At 39.8% G+C, this 18,579-nt stretch overlaps 1 long non-coding RNA gene across 2 annotated transcripts in view; it reads left to right on the top strand.

Annotated features, from left to right (window-relative positions):
• The first annotated feature begins 236 nt into the window (after positions 1-236).
• Positions 237-18,579, top strand: part of LOC106041829 (uncharacterized) — a 33,107-nt gene continuing 14,764 nt past the window's right edge. Inside the window, exon 1 of one of the 2 annotated variants that reach the window (XR_001210735.3) lies at positions 237-413. This is a non-coding gene — a long non-coding RNA (uncharacterized lncRNA). Of the gene's footprint in view, positions 414-8,844; positions 9,080-18,579 lie in introns of those variants that run through there. The other variant, XR_001210734.3, reaches the window with a different exon arrangement.

Raw genomic sequence — 18,579 nt, 5'->3', positions numbered from 1 at the left:
CTTTAAATGCTACATGCTCATCTAAAAAACCCAAATGAACTGTCATTGACATGTATTTTTCTTATTTCTCTGCAGCAGAGGATCTCATCAGTAGTTCATCTTTTGTCTTCCCAGAATTTCTCACAAGTGTTTCAAATCAGTAAAGCTCAAATGAGAACAGAATGGTAGAAATCAACAGGAGAGCTATAAGAGGAGTAACAGGAAAATAAATAAACATAAATGAGCCACAAGGGGAATAGCATCTCTAGGGAAGATTCCAGTTATCTGGGGCCATACCCACTTTGTCCTCACAAAGTCCCCTTCCTGGCTGCAGAAGATCAGATTCACAGCTCTGCTCTGTCTTGTCTCCACTAGATTGGTGTAATCATCCATGGCCTCCTGATCTCTCTCATCATACCCCTGATGTTTGTACAGTAGGTCTTAATACTGGTTCCCTTGCCTAATTTGTAAACTGTAATACCCTTGCTTTCTTCACCTGTTAAGAACTAGCACGTTTTTTTACTATCCAGATTTGTTTTCATTTCCTAACATATCCATCAGTTGTGTTTTTGTTTTGCCAGTTTAACATGTGCAGATGCTCTAACGCTTGTGAGCTTGTCAGCTGTCTTTGACAGGACAGCCCAGATTCCACACTGTCTTCCTCTGCTTCTTGAGGTCAACCAAACTCAGCTTCCAACTTCTCTATCAGACCTATCTATTAGCTTTTAATGGCAGTCCTTCACCACTGGTACTATGCCTGATTTAAACTTCCCAGACTTAATGTTTATTCTGGAAGAAATAAAATCCTTTGGGCTTTCAAGCTAATGCTTTATATATTGATGTACATAGTGAAATGCATTGCTACATCAGACTATAGTCTTGAACTTTTAGTTCCTCATATACTACTCACAGTTTAAATTAAGTCCTGAAGCTGTAAATTGCTGTGAGAAAGTTTGGTGTCTGTATGAAAATTCAAAGAGCCCCTACTGGTGCTGAGGCTCTGTTGAACACCGTATAGAACCAAGGTCCGAGGCACCATTTATCATCAAGAAAGGACTGTCCTATTACCTAATTTAAGAAATCAATGGAGGCATAATCCAGAACAATGTGAAGAATTTCAGCACATCTCCATGTTGCTTTGAGCTGGAGACTACTCCACACCATGCATGCTCTTATTCCGTCCTTCCAGTTAGTCCTTTTAACCGCTTCAGTGCTTTTCTCTATATTCTTGGAAGAAGATAAAATCACCCATCTGTATTTTCTCTCTCCCAGGCTAGATACTTGTCTGAATCTTTTACATCCATCTGCTACCTTCTCAGTTATGTAGTGAAGCAGAACATCAGAAAAAATCAAATATCAGAGCTAGAGATTTCAGCTTTATTCCAAGCTCAATGAATAGTTTTATAATTACTGTGTGTTTGTTGTTGTTTGTTTGTTTGTTGGTTTTTTTTGGTTTGATACCATGAGAGCTGAAGGGCATGATATCATGTAGACTTCATTCCCCCATGAAAAGTGGTAGTACTTCTAAATATTCCTGACATCACTATACAGTTTATCATATCCAAAGGTATTACCAGCTTTTAATTTAGAGCACAGCTCAGCCATATTTCATTTGTAGACAGAAGTGTTTTTTATTTCTTTTAATGTTTGAATCCAAAGTATGCAGAATGGCTAGGCCATGAATTTAAACTTCCCTTGTCTCTCCACAGATTCCTTCATTTGCACTATTTTGTTTTGATTCCTTAAATAGAATGTAATTTTGAGCAACCAATCAACAAATTTCAACAAGATATAATAGGAAAACAGTTCCCAACTGTTAATTCCTTTTTTTTTTTTTTTTTTGCATCTGTAGTTAGGTTCATTAGAATAAAATTTCCAGGCTTGAATGATAGGCTATTTAGGACATCAGATAAGTACTTACCAATAAAAATTCAATCTATTCTAGCTTAATCAAGGAAAACAGTTGTTTGTTTCATTTAGACTACAGCAAGGAGAAAACAAAACTTAACTAAAACCAAAGAGAAAAATCTCTGTATAGCTTACCAGCATCCAAATTTGCAAATTCTTGTAAGCTCCAGAATCAGAGATGGGGATCTACTGCTGCTTCTTTTCTCATGGTAATTTATCTTTTATTACCAACAAGCTGAAAGGTGAAGTTAGGTGTGTTGGCATAGGTAGCCAGGAGCTGTTGAATGCTGTCATCTGAACACAGGCAACCAGGAGCCCCATGATTGTTTTCCAGGTAACCACAACAGCAGAGCTGTTACAAGCATTTAGGGGATAGTACACATTTCATGCACTGTGGAATTCATCTATCTTCTTCCCAGTTTATCTATCCTAAATAGCTTTGGAAAGTGAGTAGCATTGATTTCACAAGGAGGAAACAATGCCGAAGCAAGCAGAGGAAGAGCACCATGGAAAGGTGTAGTAATCTTTATGTTTGATGCACTAGTTCACTTTTGTGCACAACAGAAATTCTACTTCCAAGCTCTGTTTCATTAGCTAGAGGAAGGGTAAACTACACTGTTTTGAGGGGACATATGCTTGTCCTGTTGTCTATTTGTATTTCAATTTGTATGTCAGTACCATCTAAAACCATCACCCCTTGGTCTCCTTAACATCAGTGAGTTGCCCTTGTCATACGTGAGGTTCTTCCCAGTAACACCGTTTTCCAACTTTGTTAGCTAGACATTCACAAACCAAAATGTTTCACACCAGATTGAGTAGATAAATGATTAGTCTCTGTCCTTAACGTTAAACTGTAAGACAATACGAATTGTATTTTGACTGTCTTCAGGTACAGGTTGATATACATGAAGACATGTACTTATTTTTAATTTCTTAAAACGTATTTGATCATAAAGCTATTGACCTCATACTTTGAACAATTTTAGCACTCATGAATATTAGCTAGATATGTGGTTACTCAGGTTTTGTTGTGACTGCTCACTAACTCTTAGTTTCTGTGACAGTAACTGAGGCCATTCTGCAAACACAGACAAGTCTGCCTTACATCAAAATATCAGCACTGCATTCAGACTGTATTTTATGCAGGGAAAGGTTATTTCAGAATGCTCTAGGAACTTCTTACTAAAGTTTAAGCTGTTGTATATTGATCTCTTTATTATTTGTAAGGGCTTTCACTTCCTATAGGTCTGATATTAGGAATCAAAATGATTTTTGTATGGCAGAGCAGTGACTTCAGAAATATGCTTTGGAGTGCCTTGTCCTGTTAGGGAGAGATTGATCCATTCTACTACCTCAGTGCCTTTTAGGCTTTCTGAGTTTTAGCATGTACCCTTGTGGAGCATAACGTCTCTTTGGTGCAGACACTTGAGTCTCTACTCTCTACAGATGATTACCTCTCCTTTTGGAAGCAGCAGCTGTGCAGTGCTAAGAACTCTGAAGTAATTTTTCATTCCACTAAGAGATTGGTGTATTTACTGTCTGCTATTGATTATTACTTAATCTTACACTTTTTCCCTCAAGGACAAAGAAATAATCTTTCTGGAGTTTGTTTTGCTCTGTGACCAGGGAAGGAAAAGCTGTGGTATTGCTGATTGAAGAGGCTGTTCATTTTTGAATCAGAGTGCATTTGTTTTCATTTTATAGCTCAGTTACATCCCAGAAAGATTTATTTTGAGGTAAAATGTAGTGAAAATTGCCAGGTTGGTGACCCTAGTGACCAGTTTTGCTGTTCACCTGCAGAACAGTTGCAACAAAGGCACATGATGTTCCAGAGATCTCTTTCCCTGTTTGAAAGAAGAGCTTTTTTGGTTGCACGGCATGCTTGAGCACCTGTAGTCTGTTTAGGCAATCAGAGAAATGAGCACTAGCTGCTGTTGTTGGGTACTCTCCACTGAAATCATATCTGGCTTCTGCACTGCTCTAGCTTTGGACATTTTCAGTTGGTGCTAACAGCAGTGTCAGTGTAAGAAATGTCATCTGCTGGGCAATTCACAAAAGCAACCATTTTATTTTGCTTGTCCTACCGTGCTGAACAGCCAATGAATGGCAAAGATGACAGTTTCACGGTGGGCTACATCTACATTAGTGATTTAGAGAGGAAGAAGAGCCCTCAGGACAGAAATTTGTTTTTGCAGCAGAGGGAATTATCTCCCAAACAACAAAGTCAGGTTAGTTCATGAGGAGCTAAATTGAGCATGCTGACTTTTCTATGCTTTTGTATACTAATCCTGGTGCTCCTACTCACTGCAAGGGCTCCTAACTGGCTCCCCATGGACCTGTTCTCTCTGGGTTCACTCTCATGTCCCCTGGCCACTCGGTGGGTGAAGAACTGTGTGTAATGGGGCTGAGAGATGCATATGCTTCTGAGAGGGTGAGCAGGTAAAACATTGGGCCAGTGTTGGCAGGTCAAACACAACTGAGGAAGGTTATGTTTTGCAGCAGCCCTCTTCCTCCCAGGAAATACTCTGTTGGCTCTTTGCTCGGTCTATCCAGCCATCAATTTATATGGAACTTTCAGAAACATAAGAACCTTTAAGATTTCTGTCACTGTCAAATTTGCTTGAAATAAGCTAGGAAGTCCAAAGGTTCAAAAAGGGAAAACGGACTGATGAGCAGAGACTACTGAAGTTTTTGTTCATTAAACAAGAGTAGGCTTAAAAGAAAAACTAAAAAATACATATATAAAAAGGAAGGGAAAAAAAAGGGAGTGAAACTAAAAGTACAGACTTAATTACTAGTAATCTTCTTGTCCAAAATTATTTTTGAGCTGCACTCTATATTTAATTATGAAAAGAAATTAGTGAAAAGAAATAATTTGCAATATTTCCTGTAGATTTTGTGCAAAGACGGTGATCAAACCATATATTCTATGGCCCGAGAAAGATAAAAGCAAGCCTGAACAGCTTGATGCAGTATTTTAATCTCATATATATGAAAAACAAATCATTACCCATAATTATGAAGTACAATAAAGAATAACAAGTATTTCTATTTCTATAGTTGTGGGCTTTATTTATTTATTGTTTTGTTATTTTGTGAGTGTGGGCTTTTTGTTTTCATTTTTTTCACATGAGTGATGGTTTTAAAGGGCTTTTAATTACATACTTGCAATCTACACTAAGAAAGCTGGCAGCTCACTTGCATCTAGCAGCATCTCACACGTAGTTGAGAACTTTGAAAGGAGTTTTTCTTTCCTCCCCTCTACTGTCCTGAAAAACTGAATTTGGTAGACCTTCTGTTTGACATTCCTGGAGACTGAAATACTTTATTTTCTGACAAATGGCAAGTTATCCCACCTTTTCTTACCCCTGTGCCCCAGCTCTCCCTTGAGCATATGGAAATCCCCATAGTGGTTAGGACTGTCCCAGCTCTGCTCTTTTCTTTAACTAACACAGGTTACTGATGAGATTGTAACTGAACTGGACAGTCTTGAAAATCCCATCCCTTATCATCAGCCCTGTGCTAAAAGTATGTAAGGAAGCAATGCTATTCCTTTGACCAGAGGCTCTAAGAATATACTAGAGGGGGAAAAAAAAAAAAAAAAAAAGCATATATATATATATATGTCTAGAACACAGAATATTTCCCTAATCCTGACTAAGGTCTTAACTCCCATTCTCATTCCATTTTATACCTTTGACATCACGGGATTCTGCTAGTGTCAAGCAGAAGGAAATTGACCATGTAGCGCTCACTGGCAGGTCAAGGATAAAATGGGCTGTGCATCAAGATGTATGAGCAGTAAAGATACCCATTTCCCCTTTAGCCCACTTACTTATAGTGGTGGATTCTAGTTCAGTATAGAATATTAATAAGCAGAAAGCCTCAAGACATTTACTCAGGAAAATTCTTCCAAAAACAAAATCTGCTTTTCTTTGCAAGGACATTAAACATAACATTCAGCAGCAGATCGACAGCGATTCTTTTGGACAGAATTTCCAGTCCCTATAAGACAGCACGTAGCAGTGGTGGCTAGAACCAGCAAAGCCATGAAACCTCTTGAGACATCATGAATTAAGTGCACATCTGTGAGTTAGGAGCATATTTACAGTGATGGAACAAAGGGCTGAAGACAGCCCTTTCTGCTTAGTGTTTTCGACTGGCATGCATGAACTCCAGATGATGTGCTAGAAAAGGAACCACCTGGCTATTCAGCCCATTCCCTTTTCCCCTTTTCCTCTCACCATCCACAGCACCTGTGCTTCCAGCTGTGCAGGTGAGAAACTCTTCCAGCCAGCCCAGCTAGGATTCTGCATAGGTCAGCACTACCTGTGTAATTATTACATCTCTCTCTCTTTTTGTAGAGTAGGAACAAATGTTTTATATATTTGCTTTGCAAGCCCACTTTTCTTGTAGCAGAGATGTTTCTAGGCAGATCTTTCTGGGCTGAGTGATTTTTCTCTTTAGTTTAGCAAGACATTTGCACATCTGTCTTAGCACTGGCCCCACATAGCCCTGGATGTGCCTGAACTCTCTGAGCTCCTCATGTTCAATGTGAAAGTTCCCAGGCTGCAGCTGTGACCAAGCACTGATTTTGGACATCTAGCCACACTGCAAGAGCCATGGGAGACTTAATGTGGGAGGCAGCCCTTGAGTACACAAAAAGATAAAGCTGTTCCCACAGGACAGCTGGAGCTATGAGTGCTCAGCTGATGAATCAGAACAGGCAGGCCCTGCATCTATGTGGCTGTAACCACATTGCAGGGTTATGGAGGATATTGTCCTCTTTTTCTCAACTTATAGCCAGGAAACTATACAGAAAAGTGAGCACCTACTTTGTGAATCTGGCAGCCAGAGAGATCCCAGCCAAAGATACTACCATACTGCATCTTATTAATAATCCTGATGTGGCTACTTGTGATGCTTTTGTTTGATAAGGAAATAGGAGATGTGCCCTGTACTCAATTTTTCTTGTTGGTGTACTAGCTAATTCTATGCAGTTTGTGTGTTTTTGAATCTTATTTTTAGGTATCTAATTCATTCTGTGTACTGAATGAAGAGATGAGGGAGAGGGAAAATCAGGAGTGCAAAAACATGTACTTGTGGACTATGTTAAATCATCTAAAATAACACTATTTAAGTATCTTGCCTGGCACAGGTTATCTGTTATAGCCACTAACTGTGTATGGATGTTCCACAAACCTAGGGATGTCTAAAATGATCACAGAATCATGGAAAGGTGGAGGTGGGCAGGGACCTCTGGAGGTTACCTGGTCCAACCCCTGTTGAAGCAGGTACACCCAGAGCAGGATGCCCAGGACTATGTCCTGTTAAAGATCTCTGAGGAGGGAGACTCCACAACCTCTCAGGACAAAAACGGTGGTAGATGCTTACATCTGGACACCTGGATCCCACTGTGGAGGTCTGTATCTCTGCTCTGGATTTATCTTCTGAGGCTTAAAGTTACTTTGGGATATGGTAGGCAAGTCCACGTGTCTTTCTTGGATAGAGCCTTAACTGCCAAGGTACTCCTGCTAATAAGGGTAGCATGACCCTCAAGTCCATCAGGTATACTCCAGTGAAGCACCTACTGCTCAGAGTAATGAAATTTCTCATTTAATAAAAATATCTGACCATCAGCCAAAAAAAATTAGCTGATTTAAATATCCTTCCGCAGTGCCTTCAACGGCTACTGGCTTCATGATATCATTTACATCTCTAGTCAAGTCTCCTTATTAGGACTATTTCTGTCCTGAGGTTCTTGGAGAAAACAGCTTTATTTTCCCAGGGAGAGGCTGCTGCATTAAGCAGAGGAGCGTAATGCTCAGTGGCTGCAGTGTCTAACATGCACTATGAGAAGCACAGTGTTTAGGCAAGGGAAAAAATTCAACATACCATGGAAGGCAAACAGAGCTCATACAAACTTTTAGGTTAGTAGACAATCAGAGGAACTGAATACAGACTTTGGTTTTTATTTATTTTTGTTTGTTTTTAAACTTAACCCACATGCATCACTGATAGATTTTTAAAAATGTTTTAGGAAACATTTTCAGAGGTTGTGAATAACAACAAGAGCGAGTGAATTACTGGGTTTTACTCAAGTGAATATTTGCAATGCTGCTTTATTGCGTAGATACTCCTGCATCTATGCATTACTTTTCAATTTAATTTTAGTATAAATTAACTTACTCCATGGAACAAATAAGTGGCTTTAAAGATAATAAAACTCCTAAAAGAATTAAGATTAGAAAGTAATGCTATCAGTGACAAAGCTAATTAATGTCTTTTTATCACCACAAACTAGTGAACTATAACCAGAATAATTGGCCTAAATAGAATATACTGTTTCTGTAGCCAGGTGTCCTTTACTCTGCTTTACATTAATTACTCCAAGGTTTTGTTCTGGTCAAATAAAATTTGGATGGCCTGTCCACCTCTTTTCTGAAAGCCTGAGCAAATGTCAGGTGTGCTGCTTTGAGAAGTCAGAAAGGGTAAATCTGCAGCAGACAAGATAAGGACACAAAGAGAAAGTAAATACAGAGATGAGGATAATTGCCACTGTGGATGATTTTCAGCTGGCTCCAGAAAGAGTCAGGCAGGATATTCCCAGGGAAAAGGAACTTGACTTTCCAGAAGGACAAAATGCTTGGGTTGGAAGCTATACTCATGTTTTGTTAGTGTACCTGATCAACCTGATTAACTCAGGTTTGCTGGGAGAAAATGACTTTTTAACCCTCTGTTTGATACTTGTTACTATTTTAAAGTTGTTTTAAAGACCAGTGTGAACTGGTCTGTTCCAGGTTTCCCTGAGAGCTGAGAACAACACAGATTTATTTATTCATTTTTTTATTGTGGCCCTTAAAAGTCCTTACCAGAGGGGTAGCCTTCTGTAATAATTCCACATACAATGCCTGTATTCCACATACATGCCTGTAAAGCATTACATAAAGACCAAAGAAGAGGGACTACTCAAGTAAGAGACATCTGGCCTCTGTCTGGAAATGGTGGTTGATAACACTGGGCAGGCAGGAGGGACAGAGGAAGGCTTCTGAACCGCATCTCCCTGTTTTCCTGGCAACTCTAACTGAGCAGTTTGAGTAAGAACTCTGAGTCCAGCAGACTTGTGTCTTCCAGCAGCTACTACTTTGTCTTCCCTTTCCTTATTATTGAAGAAATTATTCAACTTCACAAGGTAAGAAGAGCTAGTATCTTGTCTGGTTAGTTGAAGTGTTGGTTGTTGGTATCTGAAAAAATGGGATTCTGTTCAAAAGCAAGCAAACCAAAGCATCAGGTCAACCCTCTCTTCCCTCCTGTGCCTCTCCAGTCTGGATTAGTGGAGATGAGGTAAAGTACTTGGCCACCCTCCTACCTGATTTTGTGCCCCACAGGACAAGCGGGTAGGATGCTATGGGGTTTAGGGCTTTGAAGGCATAAGAATAAATTCTTGTATATAACTTTCCCTATGACAAAAAAAAAACAAAAAAAAAAACAGAAAAATGGAGATTTTTAACAGTTTGAGAGGCTGTTACAATACTCTCTTAATTTCTTCTTTTTGATAAACATCTTCTGAAAGTGAGCATAAGATTATCTTTCTTATTATTATTTAATTTGAAAAAGACATTTTTGCAGGAGTGCACTAGTCAGCTCGTTTAGCTTTTGCTTTATATTCTTGTGGCATTTCTGATGGGTAATAACTCAAAGGATCTGTTTTTCCCTGTCCTGCATCTCATTTACTGAGCAGCTCCTGCACCTGGCGGGCAAATCAATTCTAAACCAACAGATTTCAGGGAGGTTTGATGCCATGATCTATGCATTTTGCATCAGTTCAAATGCTGAGATCTCCTTTACTGATCCTAAAAGTTTGCTGCATTAGTGCAATACCACAGTGAACAGCCTAGTACCAGTCATGTGCAACTAAATAGGATGAAATAGATACTTAAAGATGCATTAACCATCTTCGTAACTTAATTCATGACATGATATATACAGCTGACATCAAAAGCCTTTCATAGCTGTTCTTTAATTTCAGTTTCAGTAATGAATATAGATCCAATTAGAATGGAGCTAATACACATTCAAAAGAATTAACAATACCCCTATTTTCCATGTTGAAGTAATGGCTGCTATTATAGACTTCTTGATTTTAATCATATTCTCAAAAATGACAGGAGATGCGGATTCATAATGCTAAGCTGATGCTACAAGGGATAGTTGTGTCTCTGTCTTCTTAAAAATAAGTTAAATTTTACAAGCATAGAACAAAAGCTTCTTCCATGTACTACCTATTTTCGTGGAACAGCAATGTTTACCCAAGCAACCAAGAAACAGGTCACAAACAGCATGTTTACCAGCTGGAGTGATTCCTAGTAGCCAGCCCTGAGCTCCAGCTATGTTAGACAAAAGCTTAGCCAGTCTTACTTTAAGTTTGAATTGGCTTACAAAGGCTGTGTGGCACTATCTCCAGATCAGATCTGAGGCTCTGGGTCTAAAGAATGTTATCTTTGTGATGTTGAAAGGGGTACTGGAGCAGTCATCACCATTTAAACTGGATAAAACATTGCAACATTTATGTCACCATCTACGGTGAGGTGACTGCGGGGGAAAAATGCTGCCCCTGAACTGACTATTTCACTAAGTGGTAATGTACTTTTTTTTCAGAAGCATGTTAAACTGAACTGGAGGAGAACTTGCCAGTGACGGGAGATTATTTTGTGTCCTCTGCATTAGGCTGTGTGCTGAAAAATGATACATATTCAAGGTTGCTCTAATTTCTATGACTTGGGCCGATGTAAGAGGGAGAAAAAAATTTGTGTAGATGCAGCACATAGGGAATGAATCTACTTACACAGGCTTTCTTCTCATTCATCTACCTTTATGCTAAAATGTGTGCATGCCTCTTCTGACTGGATTTATCTGTATGACTATCCTTTACCTAGCTCATACAACTGTTAGGATTTGCTATCTCAGGGTAGCATATGAATGATCACAGGCCCTGTGAACAGGGCCAGCTTTTTGCTATGTGCAACATCTAAGGCTGTGACGTAAGATCTCTTCAGTTTTACTTGCTTTTCTGACACTTTCTGAGTTGATCTGTAAGTCAGCTTCAGTACATGGGGGAGAAGATAGGTTATGCGGCATCTCAGGTAGAGACACTGGAGAGTATTACACTTTTTGAAACAATAAAGCCAGGGAGCTTAACTGGACAAATAAACCTATTTAGAGGAATTGAAAGTGTACTGTTTTGTTCTTGCTGAAGAAAAATTCCCCAAACAGGCTCACTTTTTAGTAAGTGCTTGACTGATGCACAAGCTCAAAGTGAAAGCTATTGATAGTGTCTGGCTGCAACATCTGTAAGGCAATACAGGATAAATTTATCCAGATCTGTGTTGGAGGATACCTTGCATTCAGCTGAGCTGTTAATCTAAAGCATGTATTAGTCAAAGAATTTTAACATAGTCAAAGAATTTAAGTAGCTTGGATCAGAAAATTTCATCAGCAGGGACACAATCCTTAAATTGAAAGTGATACTGCAAGCTGCTGAATGAATGTACTTTTGTGTCCAGGCTTAGCTCTATTTACAAGCAGTTTTTAGATGTCCTGCATTTATTCTGGTTTTGAAGTTTGCCTGATGGGGACTGTCTTTGGGATGTGCTTACTTCCCCTTGGCAAGTGTTGTACCTCATAATTAATGCTGCCTGCCCCAGTGCTGGGAGTATTCTTGCTTCTTTTTCCTTTTTTTTTTTTTTTTTCTGGAGAAAGTAAGTTAAACAAACCTTCATTTATTATATGAGATAGCCCGGTATGTGTCTTTGTCAAGATCCAGACCTGCAACTACATTAAAAACTATATTAAGCATGGCTAGAACGGACATTGTTGGATACACATGGATATACTCTCAGTAGTAAACAGAGTTAGGAAAACAGCAGCTGCATTTTACAGTGGTGTTAGGAAGGGAAGTATTAAAAATCTGTTTCTGTTTAATAATATTAATGCATGATCCTTTGTCTCTATTTGATACTTAGCAGCTCTGATGTTTCTGTATGTAATACCTTCACTGTATTAGGCATATGTAACTTGATTATATCCAATGTTGAATCAGATATGTACAAGGAGAGAGAATATTAAGCCAAGTATTATTGTAGCACTATTTTTTCCATACTAAATGGTGTGAATATGCTTGAAAACAAAATTTCTGAAGGAAGATAAATACTTGATATTGTGCTGATACGAGCCTGTAATGGAAACTCTTAATTCCTTAATATGCTTCTTTCCCCTCTATTCCTTATTTCATGCTGCATTGTTCACAGCATCAACTCAACTGTGTTTCAGTAAATTCTTTCTTAACTGTTTCCCAGCTCTTACAAACTTCAAACTTTTTCTTTCTTTCCAGGAGCTATTCTCCAGTTCAAAACTGCTTCATTATTACTTAAACCAGTTACCTAGAAAATATTAAAATGAAATCTGTTTTCTTTTGCAAATATTTTGAAGAAGCAAGAATATTTAAGTGTTTATATTCTTCTTTGGCTTTCTGGCAAATTCTTTTAATTTTTATTCCACTACCCTATCTAAAACTTTAAAAATCAGTACTGGTCTCAAAATGCTTCTTTATGCTAAAAATCAAACCCAAACCATTCCAAGAGTTATTAAGATAATGTGGTGGTTTTACTCGGGTGGGCGGCTGAGCTCCACCACAACTGCTCTCACTCCCCCTCCTCAAAGAGGAACGGGGAGAAAATACGATGAAAAGGGCTCAAGGGTTGAGATAAGGACAGGGAGATTGCGCAGTAATTATTGTGACGAGCAAAACAGACTCAGCACAGGTAGATAGTAAGATTTATTGCCTATTGCTAACAAGCTAGAGAAGCAAGAAACAAAGGAAAGAAACCAAAAGCACCTTTCCCCCCATCTACCCTCTTCCACCTCCTCCCCTTGAGCGGCGCAGGGGAATAGGGGAGTGGGGGTTATGGTCAGTCTATAGCGCTTCGTCTCTGCCGCTCCTTCTCAGTCACTCTCATCCCCTGTGCTGTAGGGTACCTCCCATGGGATGCAGTCCTTGGTGAACTGATCCGGTGTGGGCTTCCCACAGGCAGCACCTCTTCAAGAACTGCTCCAGATATGGGTCTGTACCACAGGGTCCATTCCTCAGGAGCAAACTGCTCCAACCTGGATCCCCCACGGGCAGCAGCTCCTGCCAGGTCACCAGCTCCTGTGTGGTCTCCTCTCCACGGGCTACAGGTCCAGCCCGGAATCTGCTCCGGCAGGGGTCTTCCACAGGCTGCAGCCTCCGTTGGTGCAGGTCCACCTGCTCCACAGTGGTCTCCTCCATGGGTTGCAGCATGGAACCCTGCTCCACCATGGTACACCACGGGCTGCAGGGGGACAGCCTGTTTCACCATGGTCCTCACCACAGGCTGCAGAGGACTTCTGCTCCGGTGCCTGGAGCACCTCTCCCCCTCCTTCTTCACTGACCTTGGTGCCTGCAAGGCTGTTCCTCACTCCTCTCACTCTCCCAGCTGCTGTGTGGCGCAGCATTTTTTCCCTTGTCTTAAATATGCTCTCACAGAGGTGTAAAACAACATCGCTTATTGGCTCAGCTCTGGTCAGCAGTGGGGCCCTTATCAAACATGGGGCAGCTTCTAGATTCTTCTCACAGAAGCCACCCCTATGGCCCCCTGCTACCAAAACCTTGCCACATAAACCCACTACAGATGATTAATTCCTCTTTAGAAGCATGAGAACTTAGTAAATTGTTGCTATTAAAGGTTCGTATCTCAGGTCTTGTTCATAACATGACTTGTAAATGTGTGTTTGTAGTGTGCACCAGCAATCTCCTGTCCCTCCTGATATATTCTGTCTCTGTGTGGGTAAATCATTTATTATAATTGTATCAACTATTTAAAAGCATGTACTACGTATAAGGAGAGATTCTTCAGTCATCAAGCTGAAGTAATTTTTCTAGTTCTAGATCAGCATTGGTCCTTCTATCATCACCATGTTAATATTTGCAGGAACCGAAGACTGCAAGGGAAAATAAAAAAGTCACAGATGAAAAAGCAGCATTAAAATTGTGGCTTAGCCGGGAAGACTGGAGAGCAATGTCTGGCTGTGGATCTACTGAAATTGGTTCTATAGACAGAACTAAAGAATGTTAGCCTTTGTTGTCAATCCATTTGATACCTAATCTTCTGGCCCTCCCTTTCATAGGTATCTCTTCTAGTGTTTGGTTATGGCAGGGATTGTCTGTACATCTCTTCCATATTTGCTGTTATCTATGAAATACCACATCCAAAGTTGGACGGAGACAAAACCTGTACTTACTAAAAGCTGAAATCATAGTTTACAGCAAAATTCAAGGGCAGGCTTTTCATTAGTAGGTTGAAAATAAAAGATAATAAGTAACATGGTGAATCTTTAATCCAACCTTTACAGTTGCATACCTCTCTAGTTGCACAACCTCTCAGGCTGGATTCATGCTATGGCAGCCATCTAAGAAACTCTGTTAACGTTACCTCTTCTGACACGTCTCTTTCTAAATAATGTATATGGAAGAAAATAGTTTTACTCTTGTAAGATATTACCACTCCTGTGGCACTTCAGTGAGAGCACCCCAACGTTAGAGCCAGCAGAAGGGAATAAACTGCACCTTGACCACTGCAGTTCAGTCTGAGGTTGGAGGGCAAACTCCTGTTTTCTGGGAGGTTAAGCTGCTGTAGTGAACTGAATCACAGCTCTGAGGGGCAGAACAAGTGGCCCTTTCCGAAGCCTTGTCCTATGTGAGAAAAGGGTGAGGCTAGACAGGCAGAGCTGGCTGGGCCATAGATCAGTACTCAAATGAGGAGGCTCATTGCCCTGGCCTCCCTCCAGACAAAGAAAGGCAACTGAGACAAAACTGGAATGTGTCCAGGCCTATCAGATCTATTAGGTCAACCTATGCCAACCTATTCCACTCAAAAATATCCTAATCACTAGGCTGCAGGAGAACTAATATTTGCATAATTGATCTGGTGATAATGTCCTCTCTTCTTCCTCAGCTGGAGAGAAAAGCAAGACTAGCCTTAGTCAGAGAAGTTTTCTGATGATTTTTTTCCTCCTCTCACCTGCTCAGCAAATAGAGTGCAGACTGTAGATTGTATTTGTTTCAGAACTATGCCTTTAGAACAATGATACATGGTTTAATTTTACTATTATGCCAAGTCTCACTGAATCCAAAGGAGATTACTCATGGTAGCAAAGTTCAAGACAATAAATGCTTGCAGGATCAGGGATCAGGGGCTGTCTCTGTTCTTTAGTCTGAAGCATTGTCATTACATTGTGCATTACTGGTAATTCGTTTGCCTCAGAAGTTTTCCTCCTGCTTTTTCTGCATTGTACTTCTTTGCAAGATCTAATTGCTGTGCTTGTCTCTGCTAATGCATGGGAGTCTTGCACATGATGTTGTGCTGTATTAAATGCTTTAACCAAGCCAAGTTGAATTCTGATGGTATTGCACAAAAAGCTTTGCTGCTGGGTCCAAGCAGGCAGCTCAATTCAAACCTAGCAGGCACGGTGCTTTCCTGGGTCAAGGCCTCCCTGTGAGTGCTCTAGTGCACATCCTCCTCCTATACCTGCCAGGCTAACTATATCATTCATTAATGACTCTCACCAGCTCTCTTGGTCTTTGGCACGTATTCTTATCTGCACAGCTTCCTATTGCACTTGGGCACTGTCACACAAAGTATCTTCAAGATAAAAAGAGACATCTCTCTCTTTTTTTTTTTTCCTCAAGAAAGAGAAATGAGGCTTGGCTTTACATATGAGTATTAAAATATACTTTCTCTGACTTACTGTTGTATTTAGAGGCAATAAATAGAGATATGATCAGCTGGTCTCTGAAGAGGGGAAATGCTGAAACTGTCAGTAGGCAAATTATTTCAAATGATGGTAATTAACAGGCTGGGAGGTAAAAAGATGGATTTCTTTCAGCTGTAGGGATATTAGGTATTACATGAACAATAACAAGATTGTTGTTGTTGCTGTTTTTAGGGAATTGTCTTTAAATTCATCCCTTCCCTAAATTAACTATGCTGCACATCTACTGTTTCAGTTCAGATCACAGTAATGAGAATGTAGGTGTACTGATCTTCTTTGTTTATTTAAACTCTTGAAGGGCAACAAGTACTTCAGAACTTTTGGATTTTGGTGATTTCCTCTATAGATTCCTTTTTTTAGTTTATTGTAGACGAGCTTTGTAGTATGCTTCCCTTACTATTAGTGATACTGCAACTGTCAGATATATGGTACAACTATTGCAATGTCCTATACATAAAACAGAATAATTTCACAGAGCCAAGAAAGCAGTAATCGCTCATGCAGAGGAATTGCCAGTGAAGAAAAATTTCTTATGAGTATTTTAAATTTTTAATGTTATGTAAATTATTCTTACACTAACATAAACAGGAATGCAGGCTATGATTTTCAGATCATTTTGAGTAAAATTTGTTCGCATTTCTTTCATTCATTCGGCATTTTTATAGCACTACCCAATGACAGTTTCCCTCCCTTTACCACCCCATTCATCCATTAGTGCATAGATAATGACCTCATTGCGTTGCTGTGAAATATGCTTATCGCTGGGATTCATTATTCTGTCATGGCAAGGCTATTTTTAGCCCAGACTCCAGCTGGCAACTGAGAAGAAACATAGGAAAGGAAATTGCCTCAGGTGCTATTAGTGCTATCTAGTTGCCTGTGGTGTCTACCATTTAATGTGAAGTGCCCTGGAGTGCATGGCCCCAAAATTAATCTTATTTTATTTCTTTAGCCTGAAAAGCAGTATCCCAGTCTGGAGAGAAAATATATATATATATATATATATATACACACACATTAAAATAAAAAATGAATACGTGCCCATGCTTTAAGGGGGAGCACTTTACAGCTGATCAATAAGGGCAGGTAGAAAAATGTATAGCTGGCAGAGCTGAGATCAAATTTGTTATCTTCACGTTCTGGACCATGAGCTTTAGCTGTGCTGGGCGCAAGTTCGTGTCATGGCATCAGCTGATGGCTGGGAGATGTTTGCCTAGACATTTGTGCTTGGGAGTGACAGAAAAATTGTTTGTTTTTTGTTTTGTGTAGCACTTGGATTCTTTTTCATTTTTTTTAATTTTTTTTTAAGAACTTCTGTGCGGGAAAAATACCTCTGCAGGTGTTCCTGCTGATTTCTGTGACTTACTAATGATTTTAAGGTTGTGACCTACCTTTGGGGGAAAAAAAAAAAGAAATTCTTCAACTTGTCTGACCTATCAAGGTGTAAGATTTCAGCTGGATTCACTGGTTGTACTATTCCCCTCAATACAGCTTTCAAGAGGTGTTAACTTGGAGTAGAAAACTCGCAGCTGCAACCAGCCTTTGGTCAGAAGTGAATGAAACTAGCTGCCATGTGGCTGGCAGACTTGCCTGCAGGAAAGGGACTTTAAAGGCTACTATCCAGCCCAAAGCGCACAGCTTTCTGCATCTAAATTTACCAGTTTCAACAGAGAAGCTAAATGAATGCGAAACACAAACTACACTGGAGAGCTCTCCCTTGGATTTAGGCAAACATTTTGGAGTGTGTACAGTTTTCATTACTCTAGCATGTAGCCTGACTCACCTTGTGGTCCAGACTTCTTTCTCCTAAAAAATTCTGATGGAGCAGACCTGCATGCTTAAGGTGTTTTGATTAAGAATTGAAGGTGGTTTTTTTTTCTGATCCATCTTGCATTGCTAACACTATTCATAAAATTGAGTTTGAAACACATTTAAATTCTCCACTAGAAGAAGTAGCTAATCTCCCCCATGCCAACGTGTGGTGTATAGTTTTTGTGTAGAATACTCATTTAAACTCATTATTTAACTACAGTCCAAATACTGATTATGAAAGTATGTTTTCAATAGAAAACATATGTGCTGACAACCTTTATAGCAAGACTGTGCACATGAAAGCTAATTCCCTTTTAGCCTCAATAGAGCTTGTGGGAGTGGGAGGGAAGGTAAGGGCTGTTCAACAGGAAAGCAAGCTTGGACAAAACACCCATGTGCAAACCTGTCATGAAGAACTGCAGACCTTACTGATGCCAGAGGGGGACTGCAACTTAAAAGTAGTCACATCATCTTTTCAGTTTCTGTATCTCGCAGCATAGTCTGACGCCTCTATGCCCTCTGGTTGCGTAACAATCCAACCCTGGTCTTCCTCAAGACCAGACTGAAGTGGTGAGACCACTTTCTCTTGAAAAATCCATAAAACTGTAATGAATCTTCATGAAAATTAGCTGTTTGATTCTGAAATTCATCTCTAGATCTTCTTTAGTCAAGATGAGCAGCTATCATGCTTCTGTGATTCACATGACTAACTTGATAGATGTGGTAAACAACCTGCAATAGGAGTTGTATGCCTCTGGGAAAAAAACTTTATGCCAACATAAAACGATTTCAACGCATGCTGTTTATTAAGGGAAAAAGATAAATTTTTATAAAACACAGCTTTATCCTGCTGAGAGGCATGACACCCCCCCCCCAAAAAAAAAAAAAGTGTAGTTATTGAGGTGGGGGGAGCCAAAAGAGAACTGCAAATTTCTGAAAATTTTTATAGCAATACGATCCCTTTGTAAAGGCCATTGCCAACACTCGTATTTTGACTTGAGTTAAACAGAACTCCGTGCTTTGCCTCGGGCA

The sequence above is a fragment of the Anser cygnoides genome, chromosome 2 (assembly GCF_040182565.1).
Source record: "Anser cygnoides isolate HZ-2024a breed goose chromosome 2, Taihu_goose_T2T_genome, whole genome shotgun sequence".
NCBI classification, from domain to species: domain Eukaryota; kingdom Metazoa; phylum Chordata; class Aves; order Anseriformes; family Anatidae; genus Anser; species Anser cygnoides.
Note: the sequence above shows the minus strand (reverse complement) of the source record. Positions and strands in the feature narration are given on the sequence as shown.